At 42.9% G+C, this 15,762-nt stretch overlaps 1 protein-coding gene across 2 annotated transcripts in view; it reads left to right on the plus strand.

Moving 5' to 3' along the window:
- The window catches only part of LOC110505904 (EMILIN-1), an 80,510-nt gene that overhangs the window by 45,074 nt on the left and 19,674 nt on the right, over window positions 1-15,762 (plus strand). The gene's annotated exons all lie outside the window — the stretch shown is intronic.

The following is a 15,762-nucleotide window of genomic DNA, read 5'->3' on the forward strand; positions in this document are numbered from 1 at the left end:
GTTTTAGAACGAGGCAAGAACAGTGCAGCCAGCTGAAAAGTGCATTGGACGGTGACACAACATAAGCACAAGGAAAATGCACAGATGCGACAAGTTGAAAACATATCTCAACTGGGGATAGATAGCTCAACTGGGGATAGATAGCTCAACTGGGGATAGATAGCTCAACTGGGGATAGATAGCTCAACTGGGGATAGATAGCTCAACTGGGGATAGATAGATCAACTGGGGATAGATAGATCAACTGGGGATAGATAGCTCAACTGGGGATAGATAGCTCAACTGGGGATAGATAGATCAACTGGGGATAGATAGCTCAACTGGGGATAGATAGATCAACTGGGGATAGATAGCTCAACTGGGGATAGATAGCTCAACTGGGGATAGATAGCTCAACTGGGGATAGATAGCTCAACTGGGGATAGATAGCTCAACTGGGGATAGATAGCTCAACTGGGGATAGATAGCTCAACTGGGGATAGATAGATCAACTGGGGATAGATAGCTCAACTGGGGATAGATAGATCAACTGGGGATAGATAGCTCAACTGGGGATAGATAGCTCAACTGGGGATAGATAGCTAGCATAACGTCACAAGGATGATGAGTTCTCCAGTAACTTTTTTTTTTTGCAAACCAAAATCCCTGACTTTCAATCTTTGTCATTCTTCTTCTTCTTCTTCTTCTTCTTCTTCTTCTTCTTCTTCTTCTTCTTCTTCTTCTTCTTCTTCTTCTTCTTCTTCTTCTTCTTCTTCTTCTTCTTCTTCTTCTTCTTCTTCTTCTTCTTCTTCTTCTTCTTCTTCTTCTTCTTCTTCTTCTTCTTCTTCTTCTTCTTCTTCTTCTTCTTCTTCTTCTTCTTCTTCTTCTTCTTCTTCTTCTTCTTCTTCTTCTTCTTCTTCTTCTTCTTCTTCTTCTTCTTCTTCTTCTTCTTCTTCTTCTTCTTCTTCTTCTTCTTCTTCTTCTTCTTCTTCTTCTTCTTCTTCTTCTTCTTCTTCTTCTTATTATTATTATTATTATTATTATTATTATTATTCGGAACACTATTCATCTTACACCGTTTAAGGTAGAAACACCTTTCAAACCTTTAAACGTGTAGACAAATCAAATCAAATCAAATCAAATTTTATTTGTCACATACACATGGTTAGCAGATGTTAATGCGAGTGTAGCGAAATGCTTGTGCTTCTAGTTCCGACAATGCAGTAATAACAAGTAATCTAACTAACAATTCCAAAACTACTGTCTTGTACACAGTGTAAGGGGATAAAGAATATGTACATAAGGATATATGAATGAGTGATGGTACAGAGCAGCATAGGCAAGATACAGTAGATGGTATCGGGTACAGTATGTACAAATGAGATGAGTATGTAAACAAAGTGGCATAGTATAGTATAAAGTGGCTAGTGATACATGTATTACATAAGGATACCGTCGATGATATAGAGTACAGTATATACGTATGCATATGAGATGAATAATGTAGGGTAAGTAACATTTATATAAGGTAGCATTGTTTAAAGTGGCTAGTGATATATTTACATCATTTCCCATCAATTCCCATTATTAAAGTGGCTGGAGTTGAGTCAGTGTCAGTGTGTTGGCAGCAGCCACTCAGTGTTAGTGGTGGCTGTTTAACAGTCTGATGGCCTTGAGATAGAAGCTGTTTTTCAGTCTCTCGGTCCCAGCTTTGATGCACCTGTACTGACCTCGCCTTCTGGATGATAGCGGGGTGAACAGGCAGTGGCTCGGGTGGTTGATGTCCTTGATGATCTTTATGGCCTTCCTGTGACATCGGGTGGTGTAGGTGTCCTGGAGGGCAGGTAGTTTGCCCCCGGTGATGCGTTGTGCAGACCTCACTACCCTCTGGAGAGCCTTACGGTTGAGGGCGGTGCAGTTGCCATACCAGGCATTTACAATGGAAGCAATGATTTACAATCAAGCATTTACAATGATACAGCCCGCCAGGATGCTCTCGATTGTGCATCTGTAGAAGTTTGTGAGTGCTTTTGGTGACAAGCCGAATTTCTTCAGCCTCCTGAGGTTGAAGAGGCGCTGCTGCGCCTTCTTCACGATGCTGTCTGTGTGAGTGGACCAATTCAGTTTGTCTGTGATGTGTATGCCGAGGAACTTAAAACTTGCTACCCTCTCCACTACTGTTCCATCGATGTGGATAGGGGGATGTTCCCTCTGCTGTTTCCTGAAGTCCACAATCATCTCCTTAGTTTTGTTGACGTTGAGTGTGAGGTTATTTTCCTGACACCACACTCCGAGGGCCCTCACCTCCTCCCTGTAGGCCGTCTCATCGTTGTTGGTAATCAAGCCTACCACTGTTGTGTCGTCCGCAAACTTGATGATTGAGTTGGAGGCGTGCGTGGCCACGCAGTCGTGGGTGAACAGGGAGTACAGGAGAGGGCTCAGAACGCACCCTTGTGGGGCCCCAGTGTTGAGGATCAGCGGGGAGGAGATGTTGTTGCCTACCCTCACCACCTGGGGGCGGCCCGTCAGGAAGTCCAGTACCCAGTTGCACAGGGCGGGGTCGAGACCCAGGGTCTCGAGCTTGATGACGAGCTTGGAGGGTACTATGGTGTTGAATGCCGAGCTGTAGTCGATGAACAGCATTCTCACATAGGTATTCCTCTTGTCCAGATGGGTTAGGGCAGTGTGCAGTGTGGTTGAGATTGCATCGTCTGTGGACCTATTTGGGCGGTAAGCAAATTGGAGTGGGTCTAGGGTGTCAGGTAGGGTGGAGGTGATATGGTCCTTGACTAGTCTCTCAAAGCACTTCATGATGACGGATGTGAGTGCTACGGGGCGGTAGTCGTTTAGCTCAGTTACCTTAGCTTTCTTGGGAACAGGAACAATGGTGGCCCTCTTGAATCATGTGGGAACAGCAGACTGGTATAGGGATTGATTGAATATGTCCGTAAACACACCGGCCAGCTGGTCTGCGCATGCTCTGAGGGCGCGGCTGGGGATGCCGTCTGGGCCTGCAGCCTTGCGAGGGTTAACACGTTTAAATGTCTTACTCACCTCGGCTGCAGTGAAGGAGAGACCGCATGTTTTCGTTGCAGGCCGTGTCAGTGGCTGGTCGGGAATAGTGTGCTTCCATACAACTTTTTGATATATTTTATACATTTTAAACTACACTGAATGAAAATATAAACACAAGGACATCGGTCAATTGAAATAAATTCATTAGGCCTGTCATGTCTTTGGCTATGCCGGATTAAGTGATATGACATGCTATTCTAGAAAATAATTTCTCCGTAATTAATATTACCTGATTGAGCTAATCATGCAAATGTAATTAACTAGAGAGTCGGGCACCACAAAATAATATTTATAGATCTGTTATCTTCCGAATAAACTCTTAAAGACCTAGTAATATTTTACATCAATAGCAGTCAATATTAATCGTCATCTTAATTCAGTCTCATCTGAAAGTTGTAAATTCTTGGTTATCTGCACGAACCCTGGCTAACAAGATGAACCAGCAATACAAAATTGGGTTTAATAATTTATTTACTAAATACCTAACTAATCACACAGAATTACACATACACATAATATACACATACACATATACACATAATTAAATCATAACTTGATTACAAATTACATCATAAAGGAAAACGATATGACAGCTTGTTACACAAAAGAAAAGGGGCTGGGTTTGAGTGAAAGAGCGGGAAGACTGAGGAACAAAGGGCAAATCTGTGCTATCGTAAATACAGTATCTTATGCATTCTAAATTACCGCCCATTTGGAAAAGGAAAATGCAATAAATATTTACTCTGACTTGCGCTTCGGTAGGTTGGTGGTATATGGAAGGCCGTGTTGCCCAACCTAGTCCTTTGTCCTTTGAAGAATGTCTCTGCTGGTAAATTGAATACGTTGTAGTAACGTCGTTGTGTGGTAGACGGCATACTCTGTCTGTTCCTTCCTAACCCTCGTTTGCAGCGGCTGTTGCTAACTAAACAACTAGGAGGTATCACTTCTGTAGTGAATATGAGTTCAAAGTTCATACCATTCGCAACCAAAGCTCATGCTGATGTTGGCTTCATTCTGTAGTTATTATCTGAACCATTCTGACATCGGACCGTCGTCCTCACGTCCTCGGAACAGGAGGTTATATTGTCATCAAGGGCTTATATAGGAAGGGAGAGGATGGCGTGTTTGAAAAGTTTTATAGCCCAAGTCCCTTCATAGGGGCGGGCCACTGATTGAGCAGAGCCCTATCTTATGAAAACCCAAATCTCACATTTTAGAGGCTAAAATCACATTTCATCCCATCACAAATAATTTAATATTCAAACATTTAAATTGAACAACAATTCCATGTGAATCCAATAACTCTGATGTGTAGACTTTCCACTGTAGAGTTTATGTCATCTTATCATTGATGAGAATGTCTCAGATGACCACCGAACTGACATCATATTCATTAAGTACCACCGCATATGTTCAATTGGTCGGATTACCAGAATATAGTTAATTTCCCCCACCTTCTGATGTTCCCAGAATCTCTATGATAACCAAGGGTTTTGCAAATGTAACATCAGTAGGGTAGAGAGAGGAAAGGGGGGAAAGAGGTATTTATGACTGTCATTAACCTACGCCAAAGGCCAACGTCATGACAGGCCCTAATCTATGGATTTCACATGACTGGGAAAACAGAAATGAATCTTGTTGTTTACAGATACCTTTAAAAAAAGATAGAGGGGTGGATCAGAAAACCAGTCAGAATCTGGTGTGACCACCATTTGCCTCATGAAGCGCGACACATCTACTTCGCGTAGAGTTGATCAGGATGTTGAATGTTTCCTGTGGAATGTTGTCCCACTCCTCTTCAAAAGATGTGCGAAGTTGCTGGATATTGGCGGGAACTAGAACATGCTGTCTTACACGTCAATCCAGAGCTTCCCGAACATGTGAAGCCGGATGTGATGGTCCTGGGCTGGCGTAATTACATATGGTCTGCGTTTGTGAGACTGGTTGGACGTACTGCCAAATTCTCAAAAAAACATTGGATGCAGTTTACAGTATGGTAGAGAAATTAACATTAATTTCTCTGGCAACAGCTCTGGTGCAGTCAGCATGCCAACTGTACTCTCCCTCACAACTTCAGACATCTGTGGCATTGTGTTGTGTGACACAACTGCATGTGTAAGAGTGCCCTTTTAAGGTCCCCAGCACAAGGTGCACCTGTGTAATGATCATTATGTTTAATCAGCTTCTTGATATGCCACACCTACCAGGTCAATGGATTATATTGTCAAAGGAGAAATGCTCACTAACTGGAATGTAAACAAATTTGTGCACAGCATTTGAGAGAAATAAGCTTTTTGTGCATATGGAAAATGTTTGGGATCTTTTATTTCAGCTCATGGAACCAACATGTTTATATTTTTATTCAGTGTATTAAGCTTTTGGCTCTTATTTTTTGTCCTTCATCCACTTTCAAGGGATTTCCTCAGCATTCTCAAGATCCCATTGTGACATCCTCACTCACAACATTCTATTCTATTCACTCTAAACAATGCACTTTTTTGACACAAATCAGCTACTTTGACCGCTTTCCCAACAATTTACAGAAAGGTACAACATATGCAATCTTCCTCTGCTGTTCAAAATAAAAAATCAGAACATCATCATCTGGTACCGATCAAATGTTACAGCTGTTTAAGTAACCGCGTCGATAACATGTTCTCTAACTTTTTATTGTACAACTTTCCTAACATCGTCTACTTTTCTGTTATTCAAATCGGATATCGGAACAAAAATATCTCATACTGATCAAACGTTAATGTTGTTTAAATATGTGATCTAACTTCCTCACAGTCCAAAGTAATAAGGTATATAGTCTATCAAAGTAATCAGATCAGATATTAAAATATATTTACTGTTGACTATATTTCACCACTTCACTTAAGTAAAAGGTTTTCAACTTCTTCCACTACCTCCAACATACTTTCAAAGAGCTGTCGCAAGTCACACAATTTTTATTCATGGGAAATGTACATGTAGTTACAGTTGAAATTGGCATGCAAGCTAGTTAACTACTGGTAGCTAGCTAGCGCGTCCCACTAGCTTGTCCCACTAGCAAGGATCTTACACAGGAGAAGCTAAAACTGTGATGCGAATTGGGCACAGCCACAGAGCCATGATTGTTTGTCCTACCAGATCTAGGAGAAGGTTATAGATGGTGGATCTCTCAGTCCTTCAAATGTTGATGGTTGTACATATCCAGTTCAGGCCCCAGGCTTCCATTGACAGTCATAATTATTTATAATTTATAATTATAATTCACAAGTTCATTGCAATTTGCTACTGCTGTAAAGCCATCTGTTCAGTACCTGATAGAGCAGTCCCAGAAGACCCGGGCGTTCATATTAATGCTCACAAAGGTCCAAAATCATCTGATGAAATCCTAATGTCCTAATGGATAAGCTACCACTGTACCTGAGAGTGTGTGTGTGTGTGTGTGTGTGTGTGTGTGTGTGTGTGTGTGTGTGTGTGTGTGTGTGTGTGTGTGTGTGTGTGTGTGTGTGTGTGTGTGTGTGTGTGTGTGTGTGTGTGTGTGTGTGTGTGTGTGTGTGTGTGTGTGTGTGTGTGTCTGTCTGCCTGCATCTGCCACACTGTTCTTCAACAATGGGGCCCCTCAGGTGTGTGTGCTTAGTCCCCTCCTGATCTCCCTGTTCAACTATGACTGTGTGGCCAAGCACGACTCCAACACCATCATTAAGTTTGCTGACGACACAACAGTGGTAGGCCTGATCACCAAAAACAGACAACCTATAGGGGGGAGGAGGTCAGAGACCTGGCAGTGTGGTGCCAGGACAATGACCTCTCCCTCAATGTGAGCAAGACTAAGGAGCTGATTGTGGACTATAGGAAAAGGAGGGCCGAACAGGCCCCCATTAACATTGACAGGGCTTAAGTGGAGCGGATCGAGAGTTTCAAGTTCCTTGGTGTCCACACCACCAACAAACTAGCATGGTCCTAACACACCAAGACAGTTGTGAAGAGGACATGACAACACCTTTTCCCCCTCAAGAGACTGAAAAGATGAGGCATGGGTCCCCAGATCCTCAAAAAGTTCTACAGCTGCACCATCAAGAGTATCCGGACCTGTTGCATCACCGCCTGGTATGGCAACTGCTCAGGATCTGACCGTAAGGCGCTACAGAGGGTAGTGCGTACGGCCCAGTACAAGGCCAAGCTTCCTGCCATCCAGGACCTACAGTTGAAGTCAGAAGATTACATACACTTAGGTTGGAGTCATTAAAACTTGTTTTTCAACCACTCCACAAATGTCTTGTTAACAAATTGTAGTTTTGACAAGAGTATTTATTCCAACAATTGTTTACAGACAGATTATTTAACTTATAATTCACTGTATCAAAATTCCAGTGGGTCAGAAATTTACAAACACTACGTTGACAGTGCCTTTAAAGAGCTTGGAAAATTCCAGAAAAGTATGTCATGGCTTTAGAAGCTTCTGATAGGCTAATTGACATAATTTGAGGCAATTGGAGGTGTACCTGTGGATGTATTTCAAGGCCTACCTACAAACTCAGCCTCTTTGCTTGACATAATGGGAAAATCAAAAGAAATCAGCCAAGACCTCAGAAAAAAAGTCTGGTTCATCCTTGGGAGCAATTTCCAAACGCCTGAAGGTACCACGTTCATCTGTACAAACAATAGTATGCAAGTATAAACACCATGGGACCGTGCAGCCGTCATACTGATCAGGAAGCAGACACAGTCTGTCTCCTAGAGATGAATGTACTTTGGTGCAAAAAGTGAAAATCAATCCCAGGACAACAGCAAAGGACCTTGTGAAGATGCTAGAGGAAACAGGTACCAAGTCTATGTATCCACAGTAAAACGAGTCCTATATCGACATAACCTGAAAGGACGCTCAGCAAGGAAGAAGCCACTGCTACAAAACCACCATATAAAAGACAGACAACTGCACATGGGTACAAACATCGTACTTTTTGGAGGAATGTCCTCTGGTCTGATGAAACAAAAATAGAACTGTTTGGCCATAATGACCATCATTATGTTTGGAGGAAAAAGGGGGAGAATTGCAAGCTGACGAACACCATCCCAACCGTGAAGCATGGGGGTGGCAGCATCATGTTGTGGGCGCGCTTTGCTGCAGGAGGGGCTGGTGCACTTCTCAAAATAGATGGCATCACGAGGAATAACTATTATGTGGATATATTGAAGCAACATCTCAAGACATCAGTCAGGAAGTTAAAGCTTGGTCGCAAATGGGTCTTCCAAATGGACAATGACCCCAAGCATACTTCCAAAGTTGTGGCAAAATGGCTTAAGGACAACAAAGTCAAGGTATTGGAGTGGCCATCACAAAGCCCTGACCTCAATCCTATAGAAAATTTGTGGACAGAACTTAAAAAGTGTGTGAGAGCAAGGAGGCATACATACCTGATTCAGTTACATCAGCTCTGTCAAGAGGAATGGGCCAAAATTCACTCAAATTTTTGTGGGAAGCTTGTGGAAGGCAACCCGAAACGTTTGACCCAAGTTAAACAATTTAAAGTCAATGCTACCAAATACTAATTGAGTGTATGCACACTTCTGACCCACTGGAAATAAAAGCTGAAATAAATCATTCTCTCTACTATTATTCTGACATTTCACATTCTTAAAATAAAGTGGTGATCCTAACTGACCTAAAATAGGGATTTTTAAATGTCAGGAATTGTGAAAAGTTTAGATGTAGTTGGCTAAGGTGTATGTAAACTTCCGACTTCAACTGTATATGATAGGCGGTGTCAGATGAAGGCCCAAAAAATTGTCAACGGTTCCAGTCACCCAAGTCATAGACTGTTCTCTCTGCTACCACACGGCATGCGGTACGGCACCGCCAAGTCTCGGACCAAAAGGCCCCTTAACAGATTCTGCCCCCAAGCGATAAGACTGCTGAACAATTAATCAAATGGCCACCCAGACTATTTGCATTTGATTATCTATGCATAGCCACTTTACAAATGACCTCGACTAACCCCCGCACATTGACTCGGTACCGGTACCACCTGTATACAATCTCGTTATTGTTATGTCATTTTCTTGTGTTTCTTTTCAATAATTTTTTTTTTCTTCACTTTAATTTATTTGGTAAATATTTTCTTAACTCTATTTCTTGAACTGCGTTGTTGACTAAGGGCTTGTAAGTCAGCATTTCACGGTGAGGTCTACACTTGTTGTATTCGGCATTTCACGGTAAGGTCTACACTTGTTGTATTCAGCATTTCACGGTGAGGTCTACACTTGTTGTATTCAGCATTTCACGGTGAGGTCTACAGTTGTTGTATTCAGCATTTCCCGGTGAGGTCTACACTTGTTGTATTCAGCATTTCACGGTGAGGTCTACTACACTTGTTGTATTCGGCATTTCACGTTGAGGTCTACACTTGCTGTATTCAGCATTTCACGGTAAGGTCTACACTTGTTGTATTCGGCATTTCCCGGTGAGGTCTATACTTGTTGTATTCAGCATTTCCCGGTGAGGTCTACACTTGTTGTATTCAGCATTTCCCGGTGAGGTCTACACTTGTTGTATTCAGCATTTCACGGTGAGGTCTACACTTGTTGTATTCAGCATTTCACGGTGAGGTCTACACTTGTTGTATTCAGCATTTCACGGTGAGGTCTACACTTGTTGTATTCGGCATTTCACGGTAAGGTCTACACTTGTTGTATTCAGCATTTCACGGTAAGGTCTACACTTGTTGTATTCAGTATTTCACGGTAAGGTCTACACTTGTTGTATTCAGCATTTCACGGTGAGGTCTACACTTGTTGTATTCAGCATTTCACGGTAAGGTCTACACTTGTTGTATTCGGCATTTCACGGTGAGGTCTACACTTGTTGTATTCAGCATTTCACGGTAAGGTCTACACTTGTTGTATTCGGCATTTCACGGTAAGGTCTACACTTGTTGTATTCAGCATTTCACGGTAAGGTCTACACTTGTTGTATTCAGCATTTCACGGTAAGGTCTACACTTGTTGTATTCAGCATTTCACGGTAAGGTCTACACTTGTTGTATTCGGCATTTCACGGTGAGGTCTACACTTGTTGTATTCGGCATTTCACGGTAAGGTCTACACTTGTTGTATTCGGCATTTCACGGTAAGGTCTACACTTGTTGTATTCAGCATTTCACGGTAAGGTCTACACTTGTTGTATTCAGCATTTCACGGTAAGGTCTACACTTGTTGTATTCAGCATTTCACGGTAAGGTCTACACTTGTTGTATTCGGCCTTTCACGGTGAGGTCTACACTTGTTGTATTCGGCATTTCACGGTAAGGTCTACACTTGTTGTATTCGGCATTTCACGGTAAGGTCTACACTTGTTGTATTCAGCATTTCACGGTAAGGTCTACACTTGTTGTATTCAGCATTTCACGGTAAGGTCTACACTTGTTGTATTCGGCGCACATGACAAATACTTTTTGATATATTTTTTATTTAGTTGCATATGTGCTTCCATTCTTGCTCAAAAGGCATATGTGTGCACATGTGTGTGTGTGTGTGTGTCATAGGAACGTGACATAGCTCTGGCATAGGACTCCACGGTCTGTGCCAGATGTATGGTCTGCAGCTGTGGGGAAATAGCAGAGGTGGGACCACTATTATTCAAGTCACAAGGTCTGAGTCTCATGTAGAATGGGTCCAAGACACAAGGTCTGAGTCTCATGTTGAATGGGTCCAAGACACAAGGTCTGAGTCTCACGTAGAATGGGTCCAAGTCACAAGGTCTGAGTCTCACGTAGAATGGGTCCAAGTCACAAGGTCTGAGTCTCACGTAGAATGGGTCCAAGACACAAGGTCTGAGTCTCACGTAGAATGGGTCCAAGTCACAAGGTCTGAGTCTCACGTAGAATGGGTCCAAGTCACAAGGTCTGAGTCTCACGTAGAATGGGTCCAAGTCACAAGGTCTGAGTCTCACGTAGAATGGGTCCAAGTCACAAGGTCTGAGTCTCACGTAGAATGGGTCCAAGACACAAGGTCTGAGTCTCACGTAGAATGGGTCCAAGTCACAAGGTCTGAGTCTCACGTAGAATGGGTCCAAGTCACAAGGTCTGAGTCTCACGTAGAATGGGTCCAAGACACAATTCCATGTCGTGCATTCTAAGAGCATGTCAAGTCGACTCTCAAGTAAAAATCTCTACATGTAGATTGACCAAATATAGATTGGGTAACAGCCCAATAGAAATTGCCTGTGTATCAGGCTCAACCGGTCCTATCTGAATGGACACACGTAGAGAAACCAAATGGAACAGGAGCTCAAACTGATAGGTCTAGATAATATAAGCACTTGGCCCTCGGGACCATACAATTACTCAATTGGCATTTACAACCAATAAATTGGTTCTACAATGTAGAAGGCAATTTCCAAATCCATTGTTACATTGATACATTTGTCTTAATCAGACTATTTCAACAGCATGCATGCATGGAACAATCATTTTCTCTTATTCAGTGTTCTGACTACAAAGCGTTACGCGCACAGGCCACATGGTCTTAATTCCATGCTCCACTGAGGCTTTACACGCTCCTATTATGCACAACAAAAAATGACCGAGACATAGGACATAGACACATGGAACCTCGACCATAACCCGGGTAAAAAAAATAAAATAAAAAAAAAACTTTTAATTAAAAAAACACAACTTCTACCTCATGAGTCTTGTGAATGTTCTATAAACGCTGTGCTCACTCAGAGCAGGGTAATAAATTGTTTGGCTAATTGAAAGTGTATTGTAGTCTTATCAGACATGTAACAGAAATGTCTAGGTGTTGCAATTAACGGTACGGGGATGGAATGGTGAAAATCGCTGTCGATTATTGTCGTATTAGATAGAAGGTACATTTACAGCATGGGGCCTATGCATTTAAACGTGTGAAACCAACAGCAAACGTTTCAACAAGAGAGAAAAAAAGCACTCCAGTTGTTAAATACCAGTAGGCCTATGATAGTAATTCTTGCCCCCTTTCTGGTGAATTTGCAAAGAAAACAATTAATATTCTTGATCACCAAACATTTATTTATTATGGCAATCCTCTCTTCCTACAATTTGACATATGTGTTGCACCCGATCCTATAGCTGTACAGCAAATCAGCAATCTGTTCTCTAGCTCACCCGACCTGTGTTGATTGACAGTTTGCTTGTCCAATCAAAGTGCCGAGTGTGCATTTCACTAGACAATCTTATGCATTTTTTTTCTTTTTACAAGGGACGATGCTGCGGCTACAGTCTCTGGCCTCCTGTAGAAAAATCTGCGTCGACTCTGTGAAACAAAATGAGTGACGAAAAATTACCAAACCTGTCCAAATAAATTCAAGTCATCAGTCTCAAGTCAAAGTCGAATCCCGAGATTTGAGGCTGCAAGTTCAAATCAAGTTATCTATTTTCTATCAAGTCGAGTCTCAAGCCATAAAATGTGTGACTGGAAACAGATTGGGGTCCAAGTCATGTGACTTGAGTCCACAATTCTGGGAAATGGGTCAAAGGTCATTGCTGATGTAAGGCTGCAGCCCTGGCCTTGAGGCTGCAAGCGAGGTGGGGACAAAGCGATCATAGTGCCTCTGCGGTTCTGGGTCATACAGATAGGAAATGAGGGGCATTTGAAATCAGAGCTTGGCCACTGCAGACCACACGGATCAGACCACACGGAGCAGACCACACGGAGCAGACCACACACAGGTCTAACCCCAGTCTGAAAACCAATCCCTATGCTTTTTTAGATGAGTAGATTAGTACTTAGTATAACTGAACAAAGGTCATATTTGTAAGAAATATGGTGGAAGCTTGACTAAGTTCTTCAAAAAACCATGTGGAACCTACATCATGTAGCTCACATCTTTCCCACTCTATCAGATCTACAGACACAGGAGGAGTTGAGACGTGGGGTTGTTTTGGACTGAGCAATAGACATGTTGCTCACACAGAGACACAAAGCACAGTCTGGGAATGTGTTTGGGAATCTGTTAATGAATCTGCACAATGCCAAAGTTGGTCAATTAAAGAAAGACACAGTTTATCATGCTATTGTTTTGACATTAGAAAGGGTTGTTGTTGTTAGAGCCAAGATGGCTGCCACCACTGGGGCAGTTTCGCAAGATGAGTTTCACAAGATGATTAACACCGATTGTTGTGACACTGAGTCAAGCATACTCTGCCACACAGTACGCATTCAGTGGTCTGAGAGAGAGCATGCCGTGGTGCAGAGAAAGACAAGCAGGGAAAAAAGACAGAAAGATAGAGATAGAGGGGTGGTTTTGGGAGGATATTACATCATTGCCAAGTGTTTATCATTTTAAAATAAGGCTTGTTACACTCCAAACCCTTTTGTCCCGGAACCCATAAGAACAGCATAGAAGAATGCTGCTGCTTGCAGAAAAAGTCCATCAAGAGCCATGCCGGATGGTGAGGCCTGGTTCCAACCCTCTGTGTCTCTGTGCAGCTGCTTATCCGTTCAAACACAGGACACAGGTCAGATGTGGGGAGAAACAGGACTTCTCACTGGTACTAGAAAGCAGTGAGCTCAAGCTTCAGGCTTGGAGGAATACAGTATAGACCTGGCCTGGTTAGTTTGGTATGCTGACAAATGTATTGCATGCATCACTGTGGCTTCAAGCCAAGACTTTTGAAAAGTGGATGATGAATCCAGAATGTAAAGCCTCAGTGGCATACAGACCACAGCCTATATTCTGATGGAGGGCTACAGTGTCAGGTCAGCCACAGACAGCTGATCCTCCTCTCCTATCCTCTCCTCTCCTGTTCTCTCCTCTCATCCCCTCTCCTCCACTCCTCTACTCTCCTCCTTTCCCATCATATTCTCCTCTCCTGTCCTCTCCTCCTATCTCCTATCCTCTCCTATTCTATCCCTTTCTCTCTTCTTCTCCTCCCCCAAACAGGGGTGAAACCTGAGATGCTGTATTTGCCAGGAGGGAGTTAATGGTGTGATGTTGGCTTCCTGAGATTGGTCTGGTGTTCTAGTGTCCCAGTGTCTTCTAGTGTCCAGTGTCTTCTAGTGTCCCAGTGTCTTCTAGTGTCCCAGTGTCTTCTAGTGTCCCGGTGTCTTCTAGTGTTCCAGTGTCTTCTAGTGTCCCAGTGTGTTATAGTGTCTCAGTGTCTTCTAGTGTCCCAGTGTGTTATAGTGTCCCAGTGTTTTATAGTGTCCCAGTGTCTTCTAGTGTCCCAGTGTGTTATAGTGTCCCAGTGTTTTATAGTGTCCCAGTGTCTTCTAGTGTCCCAGTGTCTTCTAGTGTCCCAGTGTGTTATAGTGTCCCAGTGTTTTATAGTGTCCCAGTGTCTTCTAGTGTCCTAGTGTCCCAGTGTCTTCTAGTGTCCCAGTGTGTTATAGTGTCCCAGTGTGTTATAGTGTCCCAGTGTGTTATGGTGTCCCAGTGTGTTATAGTGTCCCAGTGTCTTCTAGTGTCCCAGTGTCTTCTAGTGTCCCAGTGTCTTCTAGTGTTCTATTGTTTATATAAAGATATGGAAAGAGGTGGTTACAATGGGCTCAGTCTCCCCATTGAATGTCTGAGCATTTATGTTTGGTTCAGAACAGATCCTAGTGTGTTCCTGGTGTTGTGTTCTCTGGCATTGTTCCGTCCCGGTGTTCCGTCCCGGTGTTCCATCCCAGTGTTCCATCCCAGTCTACTATCCTCATGTTCCATCCTGGTGTTCCATTCCGGTGTTCCATCCCGGTGTTACATCCCAGTGTTCCATCCCAGTGTTCCATCTCAGTGTTCCATCACAGTCTACTCTCCTCATGTTCCATCCCGGCGTTCCATCCAGGCCTTCCATCCAGGTGTTCCATCCCGGTGTTCCATCCCGTTCTTCCCATCCCATTCTTCCATCCCAGTGTTCTATCAGTGTGAAGCTCTGCTAGATGCATGTGTCTGAGCGCCCAGTGTGACACCTGAGTTGGTTCACTCTGCAGGGGACAGTGACTGCAGCAAACTGACTACACAGCTCATTTCTCTGTTGCACCCAGTTTTTTGCATTGCCATAACCAGCCCTGGGGCTGCTATGGAAAGTAGTGCATTTTGGGATACAGTGGTTTTCTACTGCAGTGCAATATGTCCCCCTCTGCACAGAGCTGCAACCCCTACGTTAGTTATGACAGGAGATGTTAGCTCTCTTTTGTTGTGAGAGGAACCAGTACTTGATATCCTGGTCAAATATTAGAGTGCAATACTGTATTTGCCTTTCCATGTATTCCTACCTATGACAATGCCATGAACATGACTCAGTCATAACTGAAGTTTTACACCCAATCTCTCTCTTAATTTCTCATCCCAAACTTGCATTTAAATTATTGATTTGTATGCAATATCTGACCTCTGAGCATATGAATGTACAGTTGAACTCGGAAGTTTACATACACCTGAGCCAAATACATTTAAATTCAGTTTTTCACATTTCCTGACATTCAATCCTCGTAAAAACTGCCTATTTTAGGTCAGTTAGGATCACCACTTTATTATTATTTTTATCGATTTTCCAAAGATGTCAAGCAAAGAGGAACTGAGTTTGTAGGTAGGCCTTGAAATACATCCACAGGTACACCTCCAATTGACTCAAATGATGTCAATTAGCCCTTCAGAAGCTTCTAACGCCATGAAATCATTTTTGGGAATTTTCCAAGCTGTTTAAAGGCAAAGTCAACTTAGTGTATGTAAACTTCTGATCCACGGGAATTGTGATA

The sequence above is a fragment of the Oncorhynchus mykiss genome, chromosome 25 (genome assembly GCF_013265735.2).
Source record: "Oncorhynchus mykiss isolate Arlee chromosome 25, USDA_OmykA_1.1, whole genome shotgun sequence".
Classification (NCBI taxonomy): Eukaryota; Metazoa; Chordata; class Actinopteri; order Salmoniformes; family Salmonidae; genus Oncorhynchus; species Oncorhynchus mykiss.